Raw genomic sequence first — 15,602 nt, forward strand, 5'->3', positions numbered from 1 at the left:
GGCAGACATTTTATACTCATTTTGCATTGAGGAAACTGGGCCTTAAAGATGTTTAGGACCTCGCTTAGGATCCCACAGCTAGTACTTGGCAGAGCTGGGATTCAAAAGCAGATCACATAGGATAAAATTGGATCGAATTAAGAACACACATAAATGGGTGCATGTAGAACTGGCAATATTCAAATAAGGCCCTATGATTGTATTAATGTCAGTTGCCTGGTTGCGATAGTATGCTAGTTATGCAAGATGTTATCATCAGGGAAAATTAGGTAAAAGTACATAAGGAATCCCCATATTATTTCTTACAACTTGCTATGACTCTACAATTATTTCAAAGTAGAAAGTTTTACAAAATAAAGCAGATCAGTCTTATTTTAGAATTTGAGCTCTCTTCCTTCCACACAGTGTGCCTGGAGAATAAGAAAGAGGAGAGGTTCATGTTCTGTGTGCACACCCACAATGGGGCAATTTATGCATGGTTGTTCAGGTCAGTAATAATTATACAACACACATACACACTGTTAAGCAAGTAGCTAACTTGTTACCAGAATATTTACATAGGTGTCATTTTATATATAAGAGAATAATGTCCACTGTGGACTAAAGCAGAAACTAAGCAGTCTTAGAAGGTAAGAATAAAGAGACGTTTTTCCTGTTTTACCTAATCTCTGTCATGGGATTCTCAAGCTCCTGGTTTCTCTCCAAATATCCCTTTTTAACCTGCAAGAATCCTTATGGCTGAGACTGCTCATTAGTTTAAAGCACGGTGATTCTTGGGGGCCAGAGATGTTGGAACCAGCATTCACTACCTATGGTGGAAGATCGGAATTGGTGAGGTTTATATAATTTGAAAAACAGAAGCTAATCTTTCGTGAGAGATGTAAATGGCATGGAGTTAGTATTGAGGCTAGGAACCGGAAAGTACATTCAACAGCCTCCAGCCTCCCTACAAAAAAGTGGAGGAAATGTATCATGGTTACTTCATGGTGTAGCTTTGCAAAAGCAATTCTGCTAAGGTAGATATAATTTAACACACTGTGCAGGCAATTTAGGTTGCACAGGGTGAAGGTTAGTCTTAGTTCGCTCGAGTCACTGGAGGAAAGCAGGGACTTATCAATATCTTAAAACTATCACCTGAGCTTTTCTCTCTGTTAAAACAAAAATGAAGGTAATAGCAGAAATAGTAGCCAAGCTCCAATTCTACATTATATGTAATATTAGGAAAAATGAAAAAGAAATGCAAATGTTTACCCTGTGTTAATACACTTTACAAACCACATTTCACTCTTATCTGTTGCAGTTTATCTGCCTCTGGGTATTTGTAGATGATATTTTTGAGTGGCTTTCTGCTACATTTTTCGGTATTAAAATGGCTTTCTCAGATGATTAAAAGCTCTAAGAAGTTAACTGAAGAGTAATCCAGGGAAGAGAAAGTTAGTTTCTTCCTGAAAGTAACTTTGTAATGATTAATTTAGAGTTGGGACAGCAATAAATGAATATAAAGAAAAATGAGAGAGAAAAAGCAAATTCAGGCTTTGTAAATTTCATGTGCAGAGGTTAGAGAAAGCCTGTTGCTCCAACCAAAGTGAATCTACCTTCCCCCAAAGCTGCTGCTGACTATAAGTTATTTCTCATGTACAAAATAGTAAAAACAAAAAACAAAACAAACCCTCTTCTCCTGTCTTTCTGCAGTAACTCTCAGGTCCTTCTACACTTGTTTAATAAATGTCTTCCTTATTTTTCTGACCATTTGAACTGATCACAATCATCTTCAGGTAAATTGTAGAGCTGTATCAGAAAGGTCTGGAGGGCCAATTGGTTCAAGCTGATTATCAGTTATGGTCCAGCCCAGGGCCTGTTGGGGTAAAAGGGAACCATACTCTCCCCAAGGGCCTAAAAAAAGTGTGTGGTGAAAGGAGGAAGGGGAAAATTGACTTGAGATGTGCAAGTCAAAGACTAGGAGTTTCAGTGACAAAATGTTGGTGGTAAGAACCTAGGAAATTGGCAGGTAAAAAGGAGAAAAACACAGAAAAGGAACAGGAAAGAGATAGAAGGCAATCTGATTTATGCTTTTGCCTCTAAAGGGCATTCATTAGGAATTAGGATTCTCCCTTCATTTCCCTCATTAAATACACGAAGGAAGAGGAAACAGCTCTGGCACAATTTAATTAAATTTTTTTTCATCCTCACCTGAGGGCTTTTTTTTTTTTTTCCATTGCTTTTAGAGAGAGAGGAAGAAAGAGAGAGAAACATTACTGTGAGAGAAACATCAATTAGTTGCCTCTTGTAGGTGCCCAAACCTGGGATCAAAGCTGCAGCCCAGGTATGTGCCCTGACCGGGAATCAAACCCACAAACTTTTGGTTATGGGACCACACTTCAACCAGCTAGCCATGCTGGCCAGGCCTACTACTATCCTGGAAGTCATGAGCTATTCAAAAAAACCATCAATCTTGGTTCTTACCCTTGAGGAATGTATCATTCTCCCTTGCGGAGGCAAAAATACGCGCGAGAAAGAGAATAATGTGAGGTGGCATTGGATTCTAATCAGGTCCTCCAGTTGGGACACACACACATATATAGCATGGCAGAGAAGAGAGGAATGATTTCCCTAAAACCATGACTTCTGTCAGATCATTCAGCCCACTGCTTTTCTTACCAGGTCCTAGATCTCCTTCCTAACATTCATGCCCCTACTGACCCATTCAAATGTACATCCTCAATGTCCCCAGACAGCCCAGCCTCCTTCCACTCTGCTCATATGTGATGCTGAGTGTGCCTTCTGCTGCACTTCCTACCCAGGTCATCGGTCTAAAGGCATATTTAATGGCCTGTCTCTGTCTACTGTTCTTTATTCGACCCGGCACTTCATGCATTTCAGGAAGTGGTTATTAAGTATGTGTTTTGGGGAGCTCATGGGCTGAGCATTTAGGTGCTTCCCAAATACTTGGCACTCACATGGAGAAGAGATGTTGCATGTGTGTGCCTGGGGATGGGAGGGGGGCTGGTCATCATTTTAGGAACTGTCCTTTTTCATGTGCTGGAATATAGAAATGTTCTACTATTCTAAAGACTGTAGTGCCTAAAGATGGACAACATGGCTTCATTCAGAGTAGAAGAAAATGAAATTCTGGTGCAAGAGACATTGGTATTCCTCCCCCTCGCATTCTCTTAAATGCTTAGCCAGGATGACATGAAGTATGAAATCTTCACCTTTTTGTTAAAATAGACCCTAACTAGGAAATGATGTAACCTTTTTTTTTTCCCAAATAAGACCCTCTTAAGCTTTTTAGAACTTAACGCACATACAAAAGGAGTGGGAACCCAGAAACCTATATATTAAAATGTTGATAGTTCTTCAAAAACTCCTAGTAGCTACATTTCAAGAAGTAAAACAAAAAGTAAAACTTTATATTTTTTAACCCAATATGCCCCAAAATAGTATCATTTCAATGTGTAATTAATATAAAAAGTATCAATGAGATTATTTAAACTAGTATTTGTATTAAGTCTTTGAAATCTGGCATGTATTATGCATTTAACAGCACATCTCAATTCAGACTAGCCACATGTGGCCAGCAGCTACTGATCAGACAGTGCAATGATAGAACAGAGAGGGGATCCCAACTCCCTTGAACCCACTCCCTTGTTGTTACAGGGAACCTGGGTTCAGGAGGGTTTAGTGTCTTGCTCAAGATGACCATACAGTGATTGCATCAGACCTCTAGGCTGGGCCCATCCACCCCAGTACTGGTCTCCTGTGAGGGTCCATGGGCAATGTAAACAGCTGCCTCAGAATGAAACACAGTGTTTTAAAGTATTTTTTAAAATCACTTCCCTTTAAACCCCCAGAAGTATTTTAATAAATAAAATTTCAGAAGAGAATAGTCAAATATATACTATTTTAATACTTAGAAATGACAACCCAGTAAGCAAACACTGACCCCCCACAGCCTACTGGCTTTCTACTCAGTTGTAGCAGAGCCTGCAGGATACCCAGCTGAGAGGCAGCTGGAGGACTAGAAGGCAGGGCAATGCCTGCTTTCCAGGGGCATGTGGGAGGGGTGCCTCTCCACTTTCCATCGTCCATTCCATCCACATCAGCCCTGCCGGCATCCTGGGAACCTGTGTTGTTTGCCATGATTAATCTCAAAGACCTTGAAATAATTGAGTGACTTTTTATCTTCCACTCTACACATTTGGTGGAACTTTCTGAACCAAGCCACAGCTGAATTCAAGGAAACAACCATTTCAAAACCAGAAAATGAGACCAATAGGAAGACATGGCTTCCAATAATGAGGACATTTGGGAGTAAATTAAATACTGAGGGCATCTTTGCACGTGGTTTTTTTGAGAAAGCAATACGTACATCATTACAAAAAGCAATATAAATCTTTGATTTACTTTTTGTTTTCAATTGGGAGAGGCTAGACATAGTTCTCTAAAGATATAAGCCTCTTTGCATCAAAGTGATGACAAATCTTATGTCAGTGAGCTCTGTGAATCCTATTTCAACCGATGTCAAATGCTATCTTAGAGGCTGAGGGTTGGGGACTAATGCTGAGATGCTCAGATGTCATACTCAGGCTTTAATAAAAACATATTTTGTCCAATTCTTGATTATTGAGATCTCTTGCTCACATCATGTAGCCCATTTCTGGGCCCCCTAAAGTGCAAACAAAATAAAAGGAAATATGATGAGCAGAGAGAAAAATCAGTGCCTATTTATGTGTCACTGGTCACAGGTCAAAGTCAAGAACAGGTCAAACTGTGTGTGTGTATGAGAGAGAGAGAATGACTAGGTAGATGTGCTCAGTAGCTTGTGTGTCCTCTCTGTCCTTCCCCACCTGCTCTATGCACTAAGAGGCCAACCTAGATGCCCTGGCAGCCCATTAGGCCCAGCTGATGGGGTCACTGGCAAAAGATTGGAAGGTGGAAGGAGCATGAGACTGGGGCACTTATTCACTCAGCTTGCTCTCTTTAGGGTACCTGTAGGCGGGTTACATCCCTTCAAATCATAGCTCTGTCACACAGCCCTGTCTACACAACTCTGTCACCAACTCTCCTCTTGCTAATGAGGCCTACGATTGGTAATAAACCCCCTAACATCAGCTTCCAGGAAGGTACAATCCTTGTTTCTCTGTGCCCGGCCCACCCCTTTGTAATTAGTCCCTTTATTAACTATTCTCCAAATACCTAATTTGAGTTTGTCTACTATTTCCTCCCAAGATCTTGATTGATAAAGTAGTTATGTATACATTCCATGCTCCGGAAACAATGACCCTTCTCTCTATTAGCATAGAATACCTTGATTTTTCCATTCTTCAGAATTTTAGAGCAGTTCCCACAAGCAGATCCTTAGATGAGGATTTGCGTGCAAGAGTTTTATTGAAGAGATGCTCCCAGGAGAAACCTGCAAGGGGGTGCAGTGGAGGAAGAGGAGGGAAAGGCAAGACAGAGAAAGCAGAAGTCAGCAAGGATATAATTTCAGAGAAAGTCCCAGCTTCAGCTGAATTTTGAGTGGAACTCTGAGGCATGTACCACATCTCAGAGTCTGTGCCAGTAAGACAGGGACCCAAGGACATCCAAGCCAAGAACCATCAATTTGTGCTCCATTTATATGCCCTGTAATTTGAAAGTATTTAGGGAGGGAGACACACTGATTATGAATTGGCTCAATAATGGAGTTATTGGTGAAGAGGAAAGAGAGTTCCCTCCAGGTACCAAAAAAGCTCGCAGCAGGTGCTAAGAGGCATGCTCTCTGTGAAAACACTACACATAATTTGCCCTGGCCGGTGTGGTTCAGTTGGTTGGCACAACATCCCTTAACTGAAAGTCTGCAGGTTCAGTTCCCAGTCGGGGCACACACCTAGGATGCAGGTTTGATCCCTTGTCTATGTATATATGGGAGGCAACCAATCGATGCTTCTCTCTTGCATCAACATTTCTCTCCTTTCCTCTCCCTCTAAAAGCAGTGAAAAGCAAAAAAGGTCCTCGGGTGAGGATTGAAAAAAGAAAAAGAAGAAGAGAAAACACTGCGCATAATTAAATAATATTTGCTTTTACTGGACTTGGTTAATATACTTGAATATTAGTAAAAATCAAATTAGGGCTAATTCTTAAAAAGCAAAGGTGTCTTTGTGGGAATCCTAGCTACCAGATCCAGGTAGTAGTTCTACGGTGTGTGTGCATGTGGTTGGGGTGGGGGATGTATCAACACTTGCTATTTCCCGCTGGAGCTGCTAACACTTGGAAATTTGTCACAGAAGCTCTTCTCATCTGCAGTTCAAACACTTATTTTTTCAGCAGGAACTTAGCTGAAGTTGAAATCACCATCTGGCATCTCATATTGAACCAGGTTCTTTGTGTGCCAAGAACTTTTTCTCTTGGCAATGATGTTGACTGCGATCTTTCAGAAATGTTTCTTGGGTTGGCAGGTTTGACTGAACAGACCAAGCAGCCTGTCTCGGAATTTAGGAAGAGACGTGTTGAGCAAGTTGTTTCCCCAGGAAGAGAAGTGCGAGGTGAAAAGTTGAACCTTAGCTTTTGAACCCCCAGAAGCCATAGCCATTATTATTGAACTATAACCAGCTAGGGAATAAAATCTCAGCAATATGATTAGAAGTAGCAAAATGTTACACAAGACCTAGAAATGGAGTATCCAGTTTGTACCCACAAATGCTATTTAAGCAATTTTCAGGGGCAAAGTGATATCCTCCATTACTTAATGCAGTGATTTTCAACTAGTATGCTGCAAGAATTTTAAAAACATGCAATGGCTGACTATTTAGTCAGGGGCACTGACCTCTTTTTTGTTAGATTGTCAAATTTAAAAATGATAATAGCATCAACATCATTAAAATGTCCATACTACCCAAAGCAATTTATAGATTCAATGCAATCCCTATTAAAATACCAGCAACATATTTCACAGACCTAGAACAAATACTTCAAAAATTTATATGGAACCAAAAAAGAGCCCGAATAGCCACAGCAATTTTGAGGAAGAACACAGCAGGAGGAATCACAATACCTGATATCAAACTATACTACAAGGCCACGGTAATCAAAACAGTCTGGTACTGGCATAAAAACAGACATATAGATCAATGGAACAGAATAGAGAGCCCAGAAATAAACCCAGGTTCATATGGTCAACTAATATTTGACAAAGGGGGAAAGAACATCAAATGGAGTGAAAAGAGCCTCTTTAACAAATGGTGTTGGGAGAACTGGACAGGGACATGCAAAAAAAATGAAACTAGACCACCAACTTACACCATACACCAGAATAAACTCAAAATGGATCAAAGACTTAAATGTAAGCCGTGATACCATAAAAGTCCTAGAGGAAAAAATAGGCAGGAAAATTTCAGATATCCCACATAGCAACATTTTCACTGATATATCTCCTAAGGCAAGGGAAATAAAGGAAAGAATAAACAAATGGGACTACATCAAACTAAAAAGTTTCTGCTCAGCTAAAGAAAACATCAGCAAGATGAAAAGGAAACCAACCATATGGGAAAATATATTCGCCAATGACATCTCAGACAAGGGATTGATCTCCAAAATATATAAAGAACTCATACGACTCAACACCAAGAAGACAGACAACCCAATTAAAAAATGGGCAAAGGACCTGAACAAACACTTCTCCAAAGAAGACATACAGAGGGCCCATAGACCTATGAAAATATGCTCAACATCACTAGCCATCAGAGAGATGCAAATAAAAACCACAATGAGATACCACCTCACACCAGTCAGAATGGCCATAATCAACAAATCAACAAACAACTTGTGCTGGAGAGGATGCGGAGAAACGGGAACCCTGGTGCATTGCTGGTGGGAATGCAGACTGGTGCAGCCACTATGGAAAACAGTTTGGAATTTCCTCAAAAAACTAAAAATGGAACTGCCTTTTGAACCAGCAATTCCATTACTGGGATTATATCCGAAAAATCCTGAAACACCAATTCAAAAGAACCTATGCACTCCAATGTTCATAGCAGCACTATTTACAATAGCCAAGTGCTGGAAACAACCTAAATGCCCATCTGTAGATGAGTGGATCAAAAAACTGTGGTACATTTACACAATGGAGTTCTATGTAGCAGAAAGAAAGAAGGAACTTCTACCATTTGCAACAACATGGATGGAACTAGAGAGAATTATGCTTAGCGAAATAAGCCAGGCAACGAAAGAAAAATACGTTATGCTGTCACCTATTACAGGAAACTAATGAACAACACAAACAAATGAGCAAAATTGAACCAGAGGTATGTAAACAAGGAGTAGACTAACAGTAACAAGGGGGGAGGGGGGAGGGAGAAAAGGGGGTAAGAAGGGGAAGTGTCAAATCAAAGAACATGTATAAATGACCCACAGACATGGGCAACTGAGTGGGGACTGAATGTGGGGGAAGGGAGGGGCAGGATACAGGGAAGCAAGAGGGGGAAAAAAAGTGAGACAACTGTAATGGAAAAACAAACAAAAAAATTTTTTTAGTGGGGGAAAATGAAAATATGAAGAATGGAAATGCCAGTTCAGTGAATATTAGGACAAAGATTTTCCTTCACGTTGTATATTTTTCTCCCTATTTGATCTCTCCAGAGTTTGGCATTCTAAACAAGTAAGTAATGACTTAAGTTTCTTTGCATAGAACTAATAAGACCAGTTGTTAATAGAGGTTCCTTTTTCTGACCAAGCCTTTGACTGGAATGTCAAGCCTAAAGGAGACATGCTTGGGCTCAGGTTGTTACCAAAAAGCCCTAAGGAACTGGGAATGACTTTCAAAGGTAATAAAAGCCCGCGAAATAAAAGGCCTGCTGCCATGGTTGGTTGTGCAGTCCACAGCAATCTCTCCAGGGAAGTAACGAAGGTTGTTTTCCTGAAAGATGGCTAGAAGGGACCTTAAGGCACAATGGAAAACCAGAAAGACTTGGAAAGGACAGGTGTGTACAGGCAAGGATGAATGCCAGGTATGTGGCCCAGCTTCTGTGCCCTGAAGAGCAGACTGAGGGTCACCCTAAATGTTCCTTGGGTAAGTTCCAGCAAAACAGAACTAAAGATCATAAGTCATCATTTGCTGCTCTTGTTGTGTTTATGCAAACGAACAGGATAAATTAAAAGTGGACTTAATGTAGTCCCTTTAAAGACAAGGAGAGTAATCTTAGGGAGAAAAATCATTATTCAAGGAAAATCACAATGATCAGTGGCAGACTGTAAAGTAGGGCAGCTAACCGTCTTAAAAGTTTCTTCTCACTTAAAAAATGGTTTCACTTGAAAATTAAACCATATCTGTGATATCACCAAAGAGATTCAAGTTGCAGGCAAGTAGAATGTCAAGTGCCTTGCAACTGGATGTCTTCCCAATAAGACAGTCTTACAGATTTAGAGACTTGTTTGTTGGTTATGTTACATAAATTAACATGTGTTTTCTGTTTTCAAAGGGCATAAGCCTATGACCGCATTACCTCAGTGATTGTCTGTACGCATAAGCCTCACTTAATCCTCTCTGCAGCGCTGCCTCCTGAGACTCAACAGTTTGGCTGAACTAAATGGCTGGGTTGATGAAGAATGGGGTGGTCTGTGGGCTTCACTTTAAAACTGAATTCTCTTTTCTATCCTAATGGCTTGGACAGAAAGGGCCCAGAGGTCTGAGAGAGGGGAAACATAAACTATTTCCCTCAGCCCAAACTAAATATAATGGGCAAAAGGTTTTGGACAGGCGAGATTTGCCTAGCACACCTTCCTCCAAAGAAGCCCCCCCCCCCTTTTTTTTTTTTCTCCTAATGTGGAACATTGAAAAATTAATCCCTGCCTTTTGTCACCTAGTAGTTATGGATTGAATGATGCTTTTTAACCCTTTTTGCCAAATCTGTTGCCCCCAGAACACAACAAGGATGCCAGCCTGCTAAACCAAGCACGCCGTTGTCCGGAGACAGCCAACTGACCTGGAGTCTGCACAATCCTTCCCCATGTGGGAAGGCCACCCTCCCCTCCACACCCCCACTATTATTAGGGATTTCTGGACCCAAGGGTAGGTAGGACGACGACCATGTCCAGCTTGAAGCAGCTAGAGGAGCTTGAGACCTTCGCCCATTGTCCTTTACAAGATTACAAAGGGTCTTAATATCTGAGAGGGAGGGATAGTTATTTTTTACGAACCATGGGTATGGACTTGGGGGGGGATGCTGGGGGAGGGAGATACTGGGTGGAGGGGAGTAAAGGGGAAAAAATTGGAACTACTGTAACAACATAATCAATAAAATATACTTTAAAAAAATAAAAATAAAAATAAAAATGATAATAGCCAACACAACAGTAACTGTCTGATATGAATGAATAAAAATTATACCCATCTTTCTTGTCATATTGTCAATAAATATATTTTTGGGTGTGCCAAAAATATTTAGTAGTTAGTTTGTGTGCCATGAGATGAAAAAGGCTGAAAATTGCTGCCGTAGGGACATAGCGATGTCTAAGAAGGGGCCTTTGCACCCAAGTTGTTCACTACCCAGTGGCCAGGAGACGCTTAGGAGGAAACAAGGCAGACTATACTACGGAGAGTAGCTGACACTACTGCCTCCTCCCGGATGCTCATGGATGGTTTTACCATTTTTCTGTCTCCCTCCATCATATGCTATTGCTTCCAAAGGCCCGAACCTATGACTCTTCTTCGGTGTCTGCCCTCGGGTACTGTGTACATACGCAGAGAGCAGAAATGCTTGGGAGCTCAGTTCCTAGACAGTGACTGCTCAGTGTGGGAGTAAGGACATAGGTTTATATCCCTGTAGAATCAGGCTGAGCTACTCTTTGGGACCTTGCCTAAACTCACCCTTGCTCAGTCTCTTTCCTTTCCCTCTCTTACTTCCCACATTTCTTTGCTGGTCTCTTCTGGGAGCATTTTCTTAATAAAATACTTCCCTACAAATCCTCTCAGAATCAGCTTCTGGGAGGCTGACCTAAGACAAGGGGCACAATAAGAATATAAACAGCCCTGGCTGGCATGGCTCAGCAGATTGAATGCTGGCCTGTGGACCTAGAGGTTTTGGGTTCAATTCCCAGTCAGGACACATGCCTGGGATGCAGGCTGGGTCCCCAGTTGGGGCTGTGTAAAAGGCAACCAACTGATGTTTCTCTCCCTCTTTCTCACACCTTTACCCTCTCTCTAAAATAAAAAATAAAAAGAACAAAACAAAATGCTATGAGAGCACAGGTGTGACTAATTATGCCTGGAGGTCAAGGAAGTTTCCATAAAAGGAAGGTTGTTTGAACTAGGCCTTGAAGGGTAGTTTGGATTTTGCCAAGCAGAAGGAATTGAGGAATGTCATAATAAATCTAGGGGAAAATATATATGTGTGCAGGGATAACGAGGGTGATGGTAGGAGGCAACAGGAGACAAATCTGCAAAGATAGGCTGGGATTAACCAAAGAAATCTTAAGTATTGTTAAAGAATTTGGGCCTTTTATAAGCCACCGTGGGTTTCTGAGCAGAGGATAAACATGATAGATCTCTCTTTTTAGAAAATAATTAAATGGAAATATAAAAAATGGGTCAGAGAGATAAGAGGTAAACAATGGAAGCCAGTTTGGGGGTCATTGCAATATTCTGATGAGGGCCTGACTTAGGGTACTGGGCATGACAATGACAAGGAAAGGTTGGATCTCGAGAATGAATGAATGGACTTGTCAACTAACTGTATGTAGGTGGGGAAATGAGAGCAAAAGAAAGTGGTCAAAGTGTTGGGTTGGATCAGAGAGTTAATGATGCTACCATTTACCAAGAGAGAGAAACCAGGAGATGAAAGTCAGAGAAACGAATGAGTTCATTTTTGGATATGTTGAAATTGAAGAAGACACCTGAAAAAAAAAAAAAAAAAACAACTCTAATAACTCAGAGAAATTTGAACAAAGTCTGAGAATAAAACATAAAGAAAAAAAATTGGTATATTCAGACACTGAAGTTCTAGTTCAAGGTTAGACCAAAGAGAGACACTTTTTAAAAGTAGCTTTCTGGAATGGAATCAAAATAACAAAATCACAGAAACTTGGACACCCTTTAGAAATAAGAACACAAAATTCACTCATAAAATGCAATCCTTCAGTTTTGTTATGGTTTTACTTTACTGATTAAAACTAGAGAGGGGCATCCGTATGACCTAAAGATTATATCAAATGTATTAAATTTGTCTGGCTATTTGGAGCAGTCTATGAAAGCAGAGTCCTATGTCAATGTTGAAAAAAGAAAACTAACACTTTTAGTGTTTTCAGCCTATTATCTGTCTAATGTAACACATTGCTGGTGGAGGGACAGCTGGAGAAATAAATCCATCAATTGACAGTGGTCATTTCCTGGCCCTTAATTATTGTTGTTCACTTGCTTATGGCCTTGCATTGATTTTTAAAAAATAAGTCAATATGTCCATGTGAGAACTGGCATTCCTGCAGCCTTGACATTTACGCAGCACACAATTAGAAGAGAAAGCACAAGTCCAAATTCTTAACAAATGTTTCAGTTTGAGGAAAAGTCTACTTTACACAAGACACATTGTTTCAAAAGCCAAATGAATTGTAGAGCAGCAGAGAAGCCTCACTACTCTGTATCAATGTTACATATAAACTCTTTGAAAAGACTTAATACTTAGAAACTAACACTTCCTCCTATCCTAAGGTAAGATGTATTGATAGATTTCAGAAGCCAAGATACCCATAGAAATAATAGAGGAAGAGAAGATAGAAAACAGAGGGGGTAAAAGAAGTAGGACATTAGTTGTATTTATTCATTCAATCTTTATTCCTTCCTCCTTCACTCCTTTCCTTCATCCCTTGCTCAGTCCTTCTATTCTTTCCTTCCCTATTTCCAGGAATCCTTGAGAACCTACTGTGTGCTAGGAGCTGTACTAGGAGTAAGAGATAACATTTTGAGCAAGAGAAACACACATAATCTCTATTCCCAGGGAATTTAAGTCTATTATACTTGATTTCAGATTCTACATATAAATAAAAGATAATATCACTTGTTTTTCACTCCTGTTCTCTCTCACTTTCATGTTGTCTAATAAAGCATTAGTTTCACCTATTTGTCTGGCAAATATGCTCGGCATAGCCCAGCTAGGTTGGCTGCATTTGAAATACAACTCTCTCACTTAATAGTTGTGTATATTTGGTCAAGTGACTTAACCTTTTGACCCTCTGTCTCTGCATCTATAAAACATAGATGATAATAGCACATGTCTCTTAGGACAATTTTGATTATCACAAGAAATAATTCATTTAGAACTTAGAACGGTCTCTGGTACACAGTGTGTGACAATTGATGCTACCCAGTATTATTTTTATCATGCACAGGAATAAACAGATGAAACAGACCATATCTTTTGAGGAGCTTACAGTCTTGCAGGTGGAGACAGACAGGCACACAGATAAAGGTAATAAAGTGTGGGGGGTGAAATGATGAAAAAAGAATGTCGTGGTGGGGTGCGGTTCACAAGGAAGGGAGTGGTGAATTCTTTGGGTCAACTCTTTTGAGATGGATGTAATATCAATCCAAAGTAGTTTCTTATTTCCCTGACCCTTAGGTAAATGATCCTTCCCTATTAAATGCCTGTTTTGCTTGCTTTATTTGCCCATAGTTATTCCACTGTGAATAGTTACATAAGCACTAATGAAGGCTTTTCATGAAGGGACATTGTGGTCCCTCTTTATTTACACTCTGAATAAAGGAACTCACCGGAATAGGTGAAACTAGGTTACATTTTCCTGATTTCTTATGTTCAGTGGAGTTTATTTCTCATACAAATCAGAGTTGTTTGTGCAAAGGGAAAATAGGCCTTTTCTCACCCCAGAAAGTGATCTTACTCCTTTTGCCAGTGACTGCCTGTGTCATGGCTATACGATTTTATTCTGGCCAATGGCCACCAATGTAAGCTGGGGGTTCTGGAAAGATTTTCTCAATAATATGAGACGAAAGGGAGGAAATACCACTATTCTTCTCTGGATTTTGCTGATTTGCATGCAATGGCTGGCACTACTGCAGCCATGTTGTGACCACAGACATCCTAAGGACGGCAAGGTAGAAAGATGGAAGCACAGTGGGTCCCTGAAGACATCCTTGAGCAGCTGGATTTGTTTATCTGGGCCTTGATCTATCTCCAGACTACTTGTTGTGTGAGAAAATAATACCTTAATTGTTCATGATACTTTTAGATGGTTTTTCTTCCAGTTAACTCCTTGTGGTAGCTTGTCCCCAAGGATTAGAGGTACTTCCCTGCAGGAAAATTGTCCATACTCTTCCTTGTAAGCCCAATCATGGACATATGACTTGCTTCGACTAAAGGAACGTGAGCAGTGTGACCGGAGCTTCAAGCGTCAACGTGTGTTTTTTTCTGCCCCTGTCCCCTGCCCCTTTGATCAGGGAAGCACACTGAGAGGGAGCCTCTGCCAATGACCTTAATAAGTAGGACCTTCTTGTCCCTTCAATGATGGATTTGTGGCATGAACAAGAAATAAACCTGATCATTTTAAGCTGCTGAAATTTGTTGTTATTGTTGTTACCATGGAGAAGATCTAGTCTGTTTTCACTGGTAGGCACCCTATAAGCTGTAGTGACTAAAAACAATGACGTGCAGGCAAGAACTTGAGAGGTAGCACCTTAACTCGGAGTAACTGAACAGTGACTGGAAAGAACAGGCTCACCTCTGCCTGTTCCACACACTTCCTGATTGGTGAGATGAGCCTCAGAATGGTAAGTCATTTAATCCAAATAATGCTCTTAATATGTCTTCACTTCAATGCATTATTCAGAGTAAATTAATCACAACTTACTAAGTGTCTCTATAGTATCTCTGACCCCGACCCTATCACTGTGCCCCACCGAGCTATTCTTGTGGTGACCTCACTATGCACTCCCCTAACCACCCTCCCCCTACCTAGACACTTACCTACGGGGGCTTTCAGTAATGGCTCAATGGTCATATAGCTAAATTTCCATTGCACAAATGTGGAATGAGGGTGATGTGTCAGTGGAAGGGATGGGCGGGACAATGATGATGGTGACGGGTATACTTACAGGGCACTTGTTCTATACCGGGTGCTATTCTAAGCACTTGATGTGTAGTAAGTCACTTTACCCTCATTTATGAGGCAAGTATTATTATTTTTCTCCTCTTCAGAGAAGGCAACAGGCCCAGAGAGGTTAAGTGTGTTGTCCAAGGTTGTGCAACTAAAATGCGGTGACACTTGGATTTCACTCCAGGCAATCTGGCTCCAGAGTCATGTCCTAACTATGAGACTTACCCAAGAGCAGCAGGGGGTGGGCTGTTCTTGGGCAGCAATTCTTAAAGGAGCAGCCGGTTAAGAGCCCCTCTGAACTTCACCTGATGGAAAGCCTAGCTGGGTGTTGTTTCATTTCACAATTTGCAAAATGTATCTACGTCCTGGTTTCCTCAATGGTAAGATGGCACTGCTGATGGTTCTGTCCTCTGTGAAGCAACTGAGTTTCAGCCTGGGTTTTGGTGATGTTATTGGGGCTGCTGAAGCATTCTAGGACAGACCCCACCCCCAGGGGATGCAGAACTCTGAGGCATGTGAAGAGT

This window comes from Furipterus horrens, unplaced genomic scaffold, assembly GCF_987537825.1.
Source record: "Furipterus horrens unplaced genomic scaffold, mFurHor1.1.pri manual_scaffold_3, whole genome shotgun sequence".
NCBI classification, from domain to species: domain Eukaryota; kingdom Metazoa; phylum Chordata; class Mammalia; order Chiroptera; family Furipteridae; genus Furipterus; species Furipterus horrens.